We start from the raw sequence: 14872 nt of genomic DNA on the forward strand, positions 1-14872 counted from the left end.
CTCCATCAGAATGCCACGTCCCCTGGGATGTCAGTAACGTCGCCCTCAGTGCAGGTCTGAGCCAAGTTAATGCACAGTTACCAGACACATCTCCCTACTGCCTTCTAAGTGTAACCTACATAATAACATGGATGAAAACGAAGTGGGTGTGAGGGGAGATTGAGATGGTTCAGTCACTCACCCAGCATTTATTTGTGCCTATCACTGTGCTAGGAACTGGACATACAGAGGCAGAAAGGAAATGGAAGCTTCAAGTCTGATTAAGTACAGAGGGGTGGCTAGACCTGGGTAGCAATGAAGGAAGAAACTGAGGCTGGACCTTTCACTGAAAGAGAAGGTAAGCTTGAGATTGGAAGGTAGTAGATAGGGGGTTGAGGGGAGAGCACAGGTTGTAGTGGGGGTCAGAAAGTTGTTCCTAGAGAGGTGATGTGTTCATGGGAGGCAGTTAGGTGGCATGGTAGATAGAACTCTAGACTGAAATCAGAAAAATCTGAGTTCAAATGTGACCTCAGACCCACTAGCTGTGTATACCTGGGGAAGTAACTTGACCTGTATCAGCCTCAGTTTCCCAATCTGTAAAATGGGCGATAATAATAGCCTTACCTCCCTGCATTGTTGTGAGGAGAAAATGAGGTAAAAACATCTGTAAAACAAAGCTCTATATAAATGATAGCTATTATTATTATTATTATTATTATTATTATTATTATTATTAATAGAGACTTTCTTTTAAGTGGCACCTTTCTAGAGAGAGAGGCTTAGGAATCCTGGGCAGCCCTGCTTATGGCAGCCTGTCTTGGTCTTAAATGGACTTACTAGGGATGGTTGAAGCAGTGACTTCTTTATTCTTCTAGTTTAATAATTCATCTTGTATCTCCCTCCAGCAGTGTTCCTTCCTCAGGGGATTTTGCTGGGGCTCAGAGGGAGCCCTCTTAAACATTAGAGCCCAGATTGGTACCCAAGTCTCAATCCTGCATTCTCTCCATCACCCCCGACTATCACTGTGAAGGGCTTTCGCTTTTATGTAATGCACCCAATTACCTCCACCTTTCTGTACTTTACTTCTTGTACTCTTGAAAGAAGAGAGAATAAAACTCATTATTAGGCATCTCACCCCTCTTCCTCTCCTCTGCCCTCAGGCATAAGACTGACCAAAGGGGTAAGTCCAGGACAATGATGTGTAGGAGGAGGGCAGGTTGCCTGAGTCTTCCTGGAAGCAAATCAGTTATTACTGAGATTATTCTAATCAACAGAGGCAGCCATAGCGGCATCTCCAGTAGCATTCTAAATGTCTTGACCAGACTAGGAAACCGCCATGCCAAATAAGTGATGAAAAGTGTTCCACTCTGACTGCAGCAGGGCTATCCGTGGGAGCCGCATTTGGTTTCGTTGGTTAAGAACCTTCCCATGCATAGATGAAGGGAAGTAAGACTGCTGATTCTTCACTTCTTGATAATCTAGTTTGGGACCTTTTAAGAATATTAAATCATCTTTCCCTAAACCACCGGAGGGGAGGCTGATTGATAAAAAGGGGCCAAATATTCCTTTCAGAGTTATTTTTTAAGGAGTAAAAGTAAGTCCGCAGGATTCACTTTTGAAAATCCGCCCTGCTTCCCTGCTTAACTTCATCCATCTACCTGTACCCAGCTACCCACCTACGCGCCTCTATATTCTTCCCTCCCTCTGTCCCTTTACCTTCCACCCTCTCTCCCCCTTGTCTCTCCTTGCCTTGTGCTTCCCCTCTCTTTTCCATTACCTTATATCTCTACTAGCCTCCCTTCACCACCTTCCAACCTAGCTACTTCATTCATTTACTGACTCGTTCTACCTACATTGTACCTTCCTTTCCCTATGCATGTACCCACTCTAAGATACTTGATTCCAGACCTCCACGTCAGTTTTCAGATATCTCCAGCCATGCTGCCTCCACTCCAGCTTGAGCTATTGTCTCTATTCCCTTCACACTAAAAAATTGGACAATGTCCCCAAACCACTGTGGATTTGGGTAGGCTAGCGTTGACCTAATCTTGCTCTGTTCTAGGTCTCCATAGCAGTCTCTGGATGTATCACCACCATACACTACCACCTCCTCCCTTTTCCAGCTTCCCTTTATGAATCGTCTTCCCATATTAGAATGTAAGCTCTTTGAAGGCAGGGACTCTCTTGATCACTTTTATTTGTATACCTAGGGTTCTTCATAATGTCTGATGAATAGTAAGAACTTAATAGTTCTCTGTCTCTCTCTCTCCCTCTGTCTCTGCTTCTTTGTCTCTCTCTGTCTTTCACTCTCTTTTTCTCTTCCCCCCTTGGCCCCAAATCTACCTATCTCTGTTATAACCAACACTCCTTCCAAATGATCAACTGGCCGTACAGACAATGGGGTCTAGTGGAAAGGAAACTATCTCTGGTGTTGAAGGATTTTGGTTCTAGTATGCTGTTAATATGCAATAGATATCTCAAAGGATCATAGATGTAGAATCAGAAGGGATGTTGCAGGCTATCTGGTCCCACCCTCCACCATTTTACAGGTGAGGAAACTAAGGCTCAAAGAAGTTAAGTGACTTGCTCAGTGTCATAGGCAGGATGTGAACCAATGTCTGATTCTAGGTCTAGCAATCTACCCTTTATGCCACACTGCCTCTCATGATTACTGCTTTTATTGGACTTTGATTCTATTCCTTTGAAACTAACTAAGAGGCTCTAGGCATGGCAAAAATAATAAATACCTCTGAAACTCAGGGCTCCAGTTGATCTCTGCTGGTGTCATTTCCTTCCTAGCAGGATCCCAGAAAAGGCAATGCATGGGCCAGATTCTTCCCTCAGATTCTCACACTCTATCTTATTTCTGAAATACCACTCTTCTTGGTCATTCAACTGGGAAATGGAACCTGTGAAAGAGATCTGCTGGGAGGCTCTAAGGGTAAATTTCACCTTTAGGATTTTGGCCTGTTTATCCACTTAACCCATTGGAGACCATAAGCAAAAATATGGTCTGGATGTAAGTCAGCAGGCACTGGACTGTCATGGCTGGTGTTTTCAGAATTCAGAAAGGGTAAGGTCCTTCCCAGTGGAAAGAACACTCTGGACCGTCTTTGCCAATAGTCCTGCCATCGCCTGGAATGAGGCAACTGAGATTTGGCATCATTCCCTCCTTGGATTTGAAGGATTGCAAATGTCTTCATAAAGATGGCCTATATACCTGGCTGATTTCCAAGCTCTTTTCAGGACTGAGATAGTGAGGTTGTGCCAAGGGATGTCACTGGCAAAATGCTGTGCCAAGAGCTAAAACAGCATTTTTTCTATTTGCCAATCTTCTTTTTCCTCTTTTGCTTTCTTTTCACATAAAAAAAAGTTTTGTTGGTGCCCTTTGTTTCGTATTCCACAATGATTTCCCCACATACCCTGCCCTCCCTAATGAATTCTTCCTTGTAATAAAAGATAATAGTTAAGCCAAGTCAAGCAACAAAGCCACAACCTTCGTCTCATGCAACATTCTGCATCCACAGGCCTCTACCTCCCCCCTGAGAGGAAGGACATCTATTTCTTCATCTCTTCTCTGGGGCCAAGATCACTTACCAATCTTTTCCTTTTTCTTCTCTTTTCTTAAAAAAAAATTTTTTTTTCTGATCTCTTTTGTTTGCACATCATTTACATTTCCCCATAGATCTCTCTATTCTCCCTGAGAGCAATGCTTTATGACAAAGACTAAAATGAAGCAGGGATGGGAGGCGACAGTTCATGGGCTCATAGATTTACAGCTTGAAGGTAACTCAAGGGCCATCTAATCCAACTCTCTTATTTTGTAGATGAGCAAATGAAGGTCTAGTTTTCAGCAAAATCAACATGTTGAATAAACCTGATATTATATTAAATATTCTGCACCTATAACTTCCCACATTTGGAAAGGAGCATTAAGGAGGTGCTTTCCCCTATCTCTTCTTTGGTTATTATAATTTTGTATCATTCACTTTTGATTATGGTATTGTTATAGTTTGTATCTATATCATTGCAACCATTTGACACATGGTTTTCCTGTGTCTTCTTCCTCCATTTTGTATAAGTTTATATCTTCTCATGCTTCTGTATATTATTTATATTTGTTATTTTTAACAGCTCAGAAATATTCCATTATATTCAGGGTTATGCTGGTAAATATTTAACAACTGGCTTTCTGAAAAAAATTCGTGCACAACATACTTTTAAGTTTAATTTGCATTATTAACATTTTTTCCATCACTTTCTGAAGTCTAGAAGATCCAAAAAAACAATAAATCAAACCCTGATTTGTAGTGTTTCCTGATTTCTGAGGTATAAATGCTCCATCGAAAATTTAACAATTACCTATTTAGAGCTGGCTTCGGCAAGCCCTAGATTGATGTCTCATAACTTGTTCAGTGATCCTCCAATGGATGGATATCTTCTTTGTTTCCAGCCATTTGGCACTGCAATAAATGATGTTATAAGTATTTTGGTGTATGTAGGACCTTGCTTTTTAACACTGGCCTCGTTGGGATACATATATTCCTAGCAATGGAATCTCAGGATCAAAGGGGATGTGCATTGTAGTCACTTACATTACATAAATACATAACGATTTTCACGTGGTGAGATCAATTTACAGCACTACCAACTATGTATTAGTGTGTTCATCTTACCACAACTTCTCCAACATTGACTATTCCCATATTTTGTCATCTTTGCCAGTTTGCTGAGTGTGAAGTAAAGCCTCTGAGCTGTTTTGATTTAATTTCTCTCATTATTTGTAATTTGAAACTCCTCCCTCTTTTCTTGAAAAAAGTATTTATGACACAAAGAATGAATGAAGCCTCTGATTAGTTTGGGAGTCTTTCATTTCTCCATCCTCAACTACATTTTTCAACATGGCTTTCATTGTTATCTCCTATGGCCATATGTACTCATATATAACAAATGCCAAGAGGGATGTTGACTTCATTTGGAGGGACTTTTCTCAATTTCTGCATCCCGAGCAAGTTGTTGGTACATAAACTACAATTACCTTCCTGTGGAAAAGAGATCAGACAAGGGATGAGATCTCCACTCATAGTGTGTTGGGATAATGCTGGTAAAGGAGAAGAACTGCTCCTTAATTTTTATGGTTGTTCTGTTTTCTCTGCTAAGATCGGTAAATATTTAACAACTAGCTCTCAGAAAAAAAATGCATGCATAATAGTGGAAAGAGAGGTAGCCTATCAGACTTTTGGGTCACCTTGTTTTTTAACTGGTGGAAATGACTGGTTACTAGGTGTGGAGTTGTTTTTGAATCAAGTATTTGTGTATAGTCAGGCCACCAACTTGTTAGAGCAAAGATCCAAACCAACATGAAATTAGAAAAAAAAATAAAAATAAGTAGATATAATGTGCATTTGAATGAAGTTCAACCCATTTATTTCTACAAGTTGTTAACAGAAAAAGGGGGGGAAACAGATAAAAGAACAGACATCCACACAATTTCCAAGGAAGGTTAATGGATGTGAATCTGTATTCATTACAAGGAGATCACAAGAGCTTAGAAATTATCTTAGCCAGAAATTACTTGACTTTTTGTTCTAAGCTGGGATATAGGGTCATGCCAATTTAGCATATAAATACATTGTAAAAACTTATGGAGGAGATGGGTGGAAGATTATGAACAGTATGATCTTATAATACAAGAAGAATTAGTAGATGGAAAAAACAAGTTTGCGGAAGGCTTAAGAGAGAACAAACTAAGCCAGATCATCCCAGGGGAAATTAAAGGATGAAACTGAAAGGAAGACAATGAACAGAAAAATGGAAAGATCTAGAAAGATCTACTTCTCCTTTCACTCATTTCCTAATGTCTTGTGACTTGGATCCCTGTTACATCACTCAACTGAAAATGCTATCTTTTCTTTTCTTTTCCTTTTTTTTTTTTAGTGAGGCTATTGGTGTTAAGTGACTTGCCCAGAGTCACACAGCCAGGAAGTATTATGTGTCTGAGGCTGGATTAGAACTCAGGTCCTCCTGACTCCAGAGCCAGTGCTCTATCCACTGAGCCACCTAGCTGCCCCCTGAAAATGCTATCTTGAGAGTTGCTGATGACATTTGAGATGTTTACACATAGTGCATTGGGGGGAAGACGATGATCCAGCCAAGGAGACTTAAAAGGAGTGGCCAGACAAACAGAAGGCCAAGAGAAAGTAGGGTCAACAAAATTCAGAAAAAAGAGAGAGTATCCAGGAAGAGAGAGTGGTCGACAACTTCCAATGACACAAAGAAGTCGAGAATGATGAGAAATTAGATTCAGAGATATCCTTGATAACTCTCAAGATAGTATTTCAGTTGAACGATGAAATAGGAAGCCAGGTCATAAGACATTAGGAAATGCACCAGAGGAGAAATGAAGACAATGCTTGCTAGACATTTCCAACTGGATGCCTAGTAGGCATAATAAAATCATTATGTCCAAAAATAGAATTCATTGGCTTTACTTGACCCCTTTCCCTAGCTTTCCTATTCCTTTTGAAGCCTCTACCAGCTTCTTAGTCACTCATGTCCTCAACCTCAGAGTCATCTTAAATTCCTCATTCTCCTTCACCACCTACATTCAATCAATTGCCAAGCCTTTTCCACCCTTCCTCCAAAGTATCTCTTACATCCATTTCCTTGTCTCTGCTCACACAATCACCACTCTAGTTCAGGCCTTCATCACCTCTGGCATGAACAGTTACAATAGCTTTCCAATCAGCTTGTTTACCTCCCTCTCCACACAGAAGTCAAAGTGATATTCCTAAAGCATAGATCTGACCACGTCATTCCACTGCTCAAAAAATTCCAAAGGCTCCCCATAGTTTTGAGGATAAAATACACTTTGTCATTGAAAGCTCTACAGAATCCGGCTCTAACCTATCTTTTAAGGCTTCTTATATACCACTAACTTTCTTGCACTCTTTCATTCAGCCAAATTAGCCTTCTTATTCCTTATATATGACATTCCATATCTTGTTTCCATGTCTTTGTGAAGGCTGATGCCCACACATGAAATGTGCTCCTTCTTCAAATTCCCCCATTAGAATCCCTAACTTCCTTCAATGGTCAAGACAAGGGCCACCTCCAACATGAAGTCTTACTTAATTACTCTCCCTGAAGTTACTTTGACTTAATTTGTATGTAAGTTTTTTTATATCTCATTATATGTGTCCACATTGATTTCCCTAAAAGAACGTAAGATCCTGGAGAGCAGGTATTGTTTCCTTCACTTCATTTTGTGTATAGAACAATGCCTGACACTGAATGTTTTTGATTTACTCAATAGGGATAAATGTAAGTATGCCACTGAGACTAATCACGAGATTAGCCTTAAAAGTGGGGGAGGAATGGCTAAATGGGAAATCATCAGAAAAAATAGGGTTCTTAGTGGACTGGAAGCTCAAAAGGAGTTAACAATGATGTGGATATGGCAAACCAAAGCGATAAATTGACCTGAGGCTAAATTGATTAAGAGAGCTAAGGCATGAAAAAAAGGGGAAAAAAAATAAAGTGGGGTGGAGGGAAGGAGAAAAAATCAGTCCTGCAAAACTTACAGTATTCCACACCCATAGCCCTCCACCTCTCCAATGAGGAAAGGGAGGTGCATTTCCTCCTCTCTTCTTCAAGCCAAGCTAGACTATTATAATTCTACAGCATATAGTTTCATCCCCTTTTGTTGTTCTTTCCACTTCCATTGTTGCTGTCAACATGTATATTGCTCTCTTGATTTTGCTTAAGTCATTTTAAATCAGTTCATACATGTCTTGTCATCTTTCTTTGTATTCTTCACACTCATCTTTTCTTTTAGCACAGTAATATTCCATTACATCCATGTATCACAACTTTTTTAGCCATTCCCCAGTAAAGCATTTACTTTGTCTCCAGACTCCATGAAAAATATGACAACAGAAAAAAAGAATTATGCAAAGATCTAGTGTCAACATCAAGCAAAGCATCAATGTTCATCAAAGATGGCCACCATTTTTCCTAGAAGATGTTCTATGGTAAAATACAAAGAGAAAAGGATGTCTCTGTATTTGGAAAGATTCTAAAGATGCCCTGTTTGTAGGTGACAATGTGCTGATTTCATCAAACCTCATAATACAGAGACTTCTAAGTGAAAGCTACACCTACGAAAATAAATTGACCTAGCCATCCAGAGTGGAAGACGAAAGTGGATGAAAAATATATATTATCCACATATGCACTACAGAGGTTACCCTCTTAATTAGACCATTACATATGTCTTGGGCAGTCAGCCAGACAACAAGCATTTATTAAGTGCCTATTATGTTCCATGCACTGTTCTAAGTGCTGGATACTACACATGGACAAAGAACTAGGACCAAAATAAAGAGGAGATTATATTAGCTAACATTTGGGAAACTGTAAAGAACTTTTGGTGATCCAAGTTATACTACATTCATTGCCATGGAAGCCCATCTTTTGAATATTACTATTTTCCCTAGTGATGCTATATATCTTCGAATCATGGCTTGTTATGATCTCAGAAGAATCAGTACTATAGATGACCCAAAGGCCAATGGAAAAATATATGGTATGGGTAAATAGACTGAAACATATTGCCAAGGAGAACTTAAATATAAGAAGTGGCAAAAAATAGATGTCATCCAAGATCCATATGACAGGGAAAAGGAATAGGTTGAATATGGAGTGAGAGTGAAGGGTAACAGAAAGACATTCCAAATGTTATACTGGTATCCATAAAATATTCAAAGGTCTACAGGGTGTTGGGTGGATCCTTCACAGAGGATTTATGGAAAGGTGTGGACAAGAGTCACATAAGATGAGAGGGTGTGGATGGCTTGGGATCTGCTTCACAAGAGAGAGTATCCACCCCCATGAGATCATGCAACTAGTGAAATACTGAAATATACCCATCTCTTTTTCCAAACAAACTTTGAGAAAACACAAATGTTTCTCTTAGCCCTTTAGGTTAATCTCTAAGGTTTTTTTAAGTGCCTGGCAGTGATACATTAGCAAGCACTCCCATTTTATGGGCTCATTTCCCAAATGAGGTCATGTCCAGGGACACGGTTGATGAAGTACAGCCTGGAACCACTTTCAAGTGCAGGAGGGAAAAGCAACTTATGACAGCATCTTAGTCTTCTAGCTGGAGAGAATATGGTGCCAAGAGAGTTGTACTTCCACTCCTTTTTTCTCAGTGGGGCAGAGAATCCTAATGTGGACAAAGGTGGGGGGTGGCTAGTATTTCAGTGTCCTTACTTAACAGTTCTAGTCCTTAATAGTTCTAGAACTTATTAGTTCTAGCTGGTCTAAGAGAGAACTTATAATCATCTTTTAAAAATGGAAGAGGGAGAAAGAGAGAGAGGATAGAAATATATCCTTTACCAGGGATTGATAGCCCTGATGGCTTTTGTATCTATTATTGAGCAGGGGAGAAGGACTCTCCCTGGTCTATAATCTTTGTTTTGGACTGCAACTAGGATTTCACTGGCATAGAGACGGAACTCCCTCCACCAAAGTAGCTCAACCACTGTTCTTCAACTTAACCTTCTTAATAGAGACAAACTTGGAATCAGAAAGTCCTGTATTTAAGTCCAACCTATGATACATTCTGGCACTATGATACAGGACAAGTGGCTTAACTTTTCAGTGCCTTCAGACAATACTCTAAGTAGGCAGTGAGGTGGTTCACTGAATGCTAGACTTAAAGTCAGGAAGACCTGAGTTCAAATCCAGCCTCAGAAGTTTACTAACTGTGTAACCCTGGACAAGTCACTTAATTTTTGTCTGCCTCAGTTTCCTTAACTGTAAAATGGGGGGGGGGGGATAATAGCATTTACCTCCCAGGGTTGTTGTGAAGATAAAATGAGATAACATTTGCAAAGCACTTAGCACAGTGCTGGCACACAGAAGGCGCTATCTCAATGCTTGTTCCCTTCCTGTACTAGGTGACATTTTTTTTTGTAGATGTACTACTTTATATGTGAGATCTTCCTTGACTCTTACAGTGGCCCTGCAAAGTACATACTTCATGGCATTATTTTCTGTATTTACCAGAAGAGCAAACCAAGGCTCGGAGAATTTAAACCACTTGCAGAAGGTCACACAACTAATATCTGTCTAGAGTGGGGTTCAAGCCCCATTCTCTCCTTACTCCATACTGACTGCCCTTACGACTCTACCAAGCTGCCTCCCTCCAAAAGGCCTCTGTTTTTCTCTCTTGTTTCTTCACGTCATTTCCCCGCCTAAATATAGATCCTTTCACACCTGTCACAGCTGGTCTCTATATTAACCCTAGAAGAGCTGAGAGAGGGGACCCGAATGCTAAGCAGCCCCAGGGTGACTGCTCAGATCACGGAGGGATCAGCTGGCTAGGTGGGAGGTGGGGGTGGAAGAAGGCTTCTCTCTCAAACCTTTCACCATATCGAATATCTCACATAAAACAGTCTTTCATAACCATTTGGTCCATCTGGTTTATAATTAACCAAGCCAGCTCTCAAAGAAACTCTTATCTTTTAATGAAGCCACCATGGAAACCAATCTGTCTTTATGCTATAAGACAGGAAGAGCTTCCTCCCACCCCCAACCCTCACCCTAGCAGAATTCCAAATGTCCCCCAAGCTTTGTTTTAAAAATTGTTCTAGTTGTGACCTTGGAGGAAATTCCCACATAGGATAATGGCACCTTAGATCTTCAGCTGGAAGGGATCTTCAGAGGCCATTTAGTTTTCCTAACCCTTCCATCACAGTTTACAGATGGAGAAACTGAGGCCCACAGAGGTGAGGTTACTTATCCAAAGTCACACGAAGAGCAAGCGGAAGCTCTGGTATTTGAACTCACATCCTGGGTCTACAGGTTTCACAAATTACTTGATGTTCACTCCTAGGCTGGAGAAACCTAAAAGTCGTAAATTCATGGAATGCTGATGCTCAGCTCTGGTGCGCTTCCTCCTGACTTTCTGTTTGATTGCACAGGGTAGATGTCCCTAGTGAGGTTATGCTTGAATTGACAGCCAACTAGTTTGCAAACACAGCGCATATGTAGGCTGATGTGAATTTGGGGAATGTAGGAGAAAAATTCTAGGTAGCAGCAGCATGCTGGCTAATCCCAAAAAATGTTCGTGTCCTTTTCCTTCCTCTTCTACCTCTTGTGCTGGACAGGTGAGTCAATAATCTATTCTTTGATGAGCTGCCAGTAAAAGAAGGATCATCCTTCATTCCTTCACCTTCTCCTTCCTCCTGGCTTCTCTATCATCTCCCTTGGAGACTCAGCTCCAATCCCATGCTTTGCAGGAAACCTTTTCTATCTCCTACCCCACCACCCCAGCCTCTCCTGCTCTGAGGTTACCTTCAGTCTACTCTGTATCTATCTTGTTTGTACATAGCTGTTTTCTTGTTCTCTCTCACATTAGACTGTGAGCTCCCTAAAGGCAGGGACCCTAGTTTTGCCCTTCTTTGTATCCCCCCCCTTGCTTAGCATAGTGCCTGATAACAGAGTAAATGCTCAAGAAAGACTTGTAGACTTACCAATTTATGCAGCAATCATCCATTAAAAATTTTTTTTGAACACTTTCATGGATGTCTTTTGTTTTTATATCACCTTTATTCCCAAATGTATCCCTCCCCACTCCTGAAAAGCCATCCTTTCAACATACAGTTACTAAATACCTACTGTGTATATCAGGCATGTACTAAATTTTTGGGGTACAGAAACAAAAAATAAAACAATTCCTTCCATCAAAAAGTTTACATTTTATAGGAAGAAACAATGAAAATCAGTACAAAATAATGGGGGGCGGAGCACTAACGACTGAGGGAGAGTTTCAGGAAAGTTCTCATTTAGGGGGTCTCACTTAAGCTGAGCCTTGAAGGAAGCTAAGGATTATAAGAGATCAATGTATGGAGAGAAGGCTTTCCCAGCATGGGAAATAGCTCAAGATATAGGGGATGGAATATCCTGCATGGGAAACAGTAGACAGGCCTGTGTGTTTGGAAGACAGAGTACATTGGGGGGAATAATAATATGGAATCAGTCTGGAAAGATAGGATGGAGCCAGATGGTGATGGGCTTGAAATGCCTAGACTTGTTGTCTTTGGCCCCAGAGGGTTGAACTAGGAGCTGTGGGAGGGAGTTGAAAAGAAACAAATTAAGGCCCAAGAAGTTTTGCCTTGCCTGACAATTAAGGCCTCTCTATGTGAAATAGGTTGCTCCAGGAGGTAGTGAGTCTCCCCTCATTGAAGGTATTCAAGCACAAGTCACTGGTCACTTGATGGGTAGGTGATAGAGGGAATTGTAGTTCAGTGTAGAGTGAGCCAAGTCCCTGAGGTCTCTTCCAGCTGGGATATTTTGTGATTTCTCTAAAGTCTTGTTAATCCCTTTCAGCTAAAAAATTCAGTGATTCATCATATGAAATCTCTCATACCTGCATCTCCCAAACCCTTATTTTGAGTCTCATGGGCTCATACGTCCTCACTGGCTGCCTTGCCACAATTCTCTTCCTCTTGCCATCCTTGGCAGAGTTGCCAGTGGAGTCTTCTCAATATGCATGTTTAATCATGCCACTCCCCAGCTCAAAGACTTTCAATGACTCCCCATTGTCCACAGGACAAAGTTCAAGCTCCTCAGCCTGACACTGAAACCCTCTACTACCTGGTACTAACAGAGCTTTACAATCGTAGATCCCACCACTTCCCTTCATGATTCTCATGCTCCACCCATTCCTTGAGTATCCTGCTTCCCTGCCTTTATCCCTAGCATTTATCACAATGCCTGCACCTGTGATAAATATACTCTAAATGTCTAATAAATAATTTTGTCATTGATTCGTTGATTTTCCATAGGATTTTTTTAACTTAAAATGTCTTCCTATCATCTCTGCTTGTTGAAGAGGATAAAGTATTGGACTTGGAACCAGGAAGGCAGGGGTTCGAATCATACCTCAGATGTTTACTGTGTGACTTGGAACAAATCACTTAACCTCTCTGGGTCTATTTTTTCTTATCTTTAAAGTGAGGAGACTTGAAGACACCCAACGTCTATTCCAACTCTAATGTGATACTATATCCATCCTTCTGATTATCTTTGCTTATAAAAATCCTGTCCAATTTTTGAGGCCTGGCATAAATGCCACTTTCTCTGACGCCTTTCCTGACCATCTCATCCAGAAGTGATTTCTCTCTCCTCTAGAGCTCTATACCACTTTGTATCGTTCATCAAACATTGTTTTATATAATTATTATTTGTGTACACATAACAAAACACAGCGCACTTAGCACCTAACAAGTGCCCTGGAAATATTTCTTAGATGAAAGGAATCCGCAAAATGGATAACCTACTTGTGGTAAACAGCTTGCTTTACTCCTTTGGAAGGGAGTGGGAGGACTCTAAACACATGGAATTAATCAAGCATTTAAGTGCCTGTTATATGTAAGGCACTATGCTAGTTGCTGGGAATATAAAGAGAAAAAAGAGGAAAAAAATCCGAGAAACAATACCTGCCTTCAAGGGGCTTCCAATACACTCAATCATGCAATCTGTATATGATAAGTAAATGAAAAGTTTATATGAAGTAACATAAGAATTGTAGGAGGGAGAAAATGCTGACAACTGATAGGATAAGGAGCTGTCTCATGGAGGAGGTAGCATTAAGGCTGACTCTGGGAGGAATCTCAGGATTCTAAGGGGCAGAAGTGAGGAGAGAAGGAATTTCAGGCTCAGAGACCTGGATGCACAAGAGCTTGGAAGTGATAAAGAAGTCAGTTTGACTGGCATGGAGGATGTGTTAAGGGATGTCACATGAAATAAGACTGGAAGAGTAGATTATGAAGGGTTCAAAATGCCAATACAAGGAGTTTATATATTTACATTAGATTAGAAGCAACGGAGAGACAACAAAGATTTTTGAGCAGAGAAAGAATGTCATAATCTAATCTGAGTTTTAGGAATTTATGACTGCATGGAAGCTGGGTTGGAGAGACTAGAGACTCAGGAAGTAGGAAGATAAATTAGGAAACTAACAATTTAGGCAAGAGGAGATGAAAGGTCTCGACAAGGGTAGTGGCTAGTTGTGTGAGTGGTGAGAAGAGGACAGGTGCAAGGGATGCTCTGGAGGTAAAATCAACAAGACTTAGCAACTGACTAGATATGGATGTTGAAGGAGAGAAAAGCATGGAGGATAACTCCAAAGTTACAAACTTGGGTAACTGGAAAAATGGAGATGCCTTCAACAGAAATAGGGAAATTTAGAAGAGGGATGGATTTTGCAGAAAATATGATTTCCATTTTGGACATATTGAGTTTGAAAGACTTATGAGACATTCAAGGGATATTAGAGTTTATGAGATAGATTAAGGTTGTGTATATAGATTTAGAAGTCATTGGTATATATAGAGAGAGTTGATGAGATTCTCAAGAGAGTCAATGAAGAAAGAGAGAAGAGAGTATGTTTCCCCCTTTTATCTTTTGAATTTCCATTATATGACAAAAAGTATACCATTCAACCCTCTCAGTAAATAGAAATCAAAACACAGAGTGACTCAGTCTTTGATGACTAGGCCAACTCTTATGCTCTATATAATAAGAAATCTAGAGCCTCCTCTTTTTTCAGGGAAAAGAAGTCAGGAGCTCTCATATCTACTACTAATTTGATGTGTGAACATGACCAAGTAACATTATCATCTTTCCAGGGTTTGCTCACCTACAGCATGAGTGGATAAATACACACACACACACACACACCCTACACATATAATATATACATACATACGTACACATACACACATATATATAACATATATTATATATACAGCACACATACACACATATATATACCCACTCAAATACATAGATATACAATACACCCACACATATACATATA

The sequence above is a fragment of the Phascolarctos cinereus genome, unplaced genomic scaffold, assembly GCF_003287225.1.
Source record: "Phascolarctos cinereus isolate Bilbo 61053 unplaced genomic scaffold, phaCin_HiC Scaffold_3;HRSCAF=262, whole genome shotgun sequence".
Classification (NCBI taxonomy): domain Eukaryota; kingdom Metazoa; phylum Chordata; class Mammalia; order Diprotodontia; family Phascolarctidae; genus Phascolarctos; species Phascolarctos cinereus.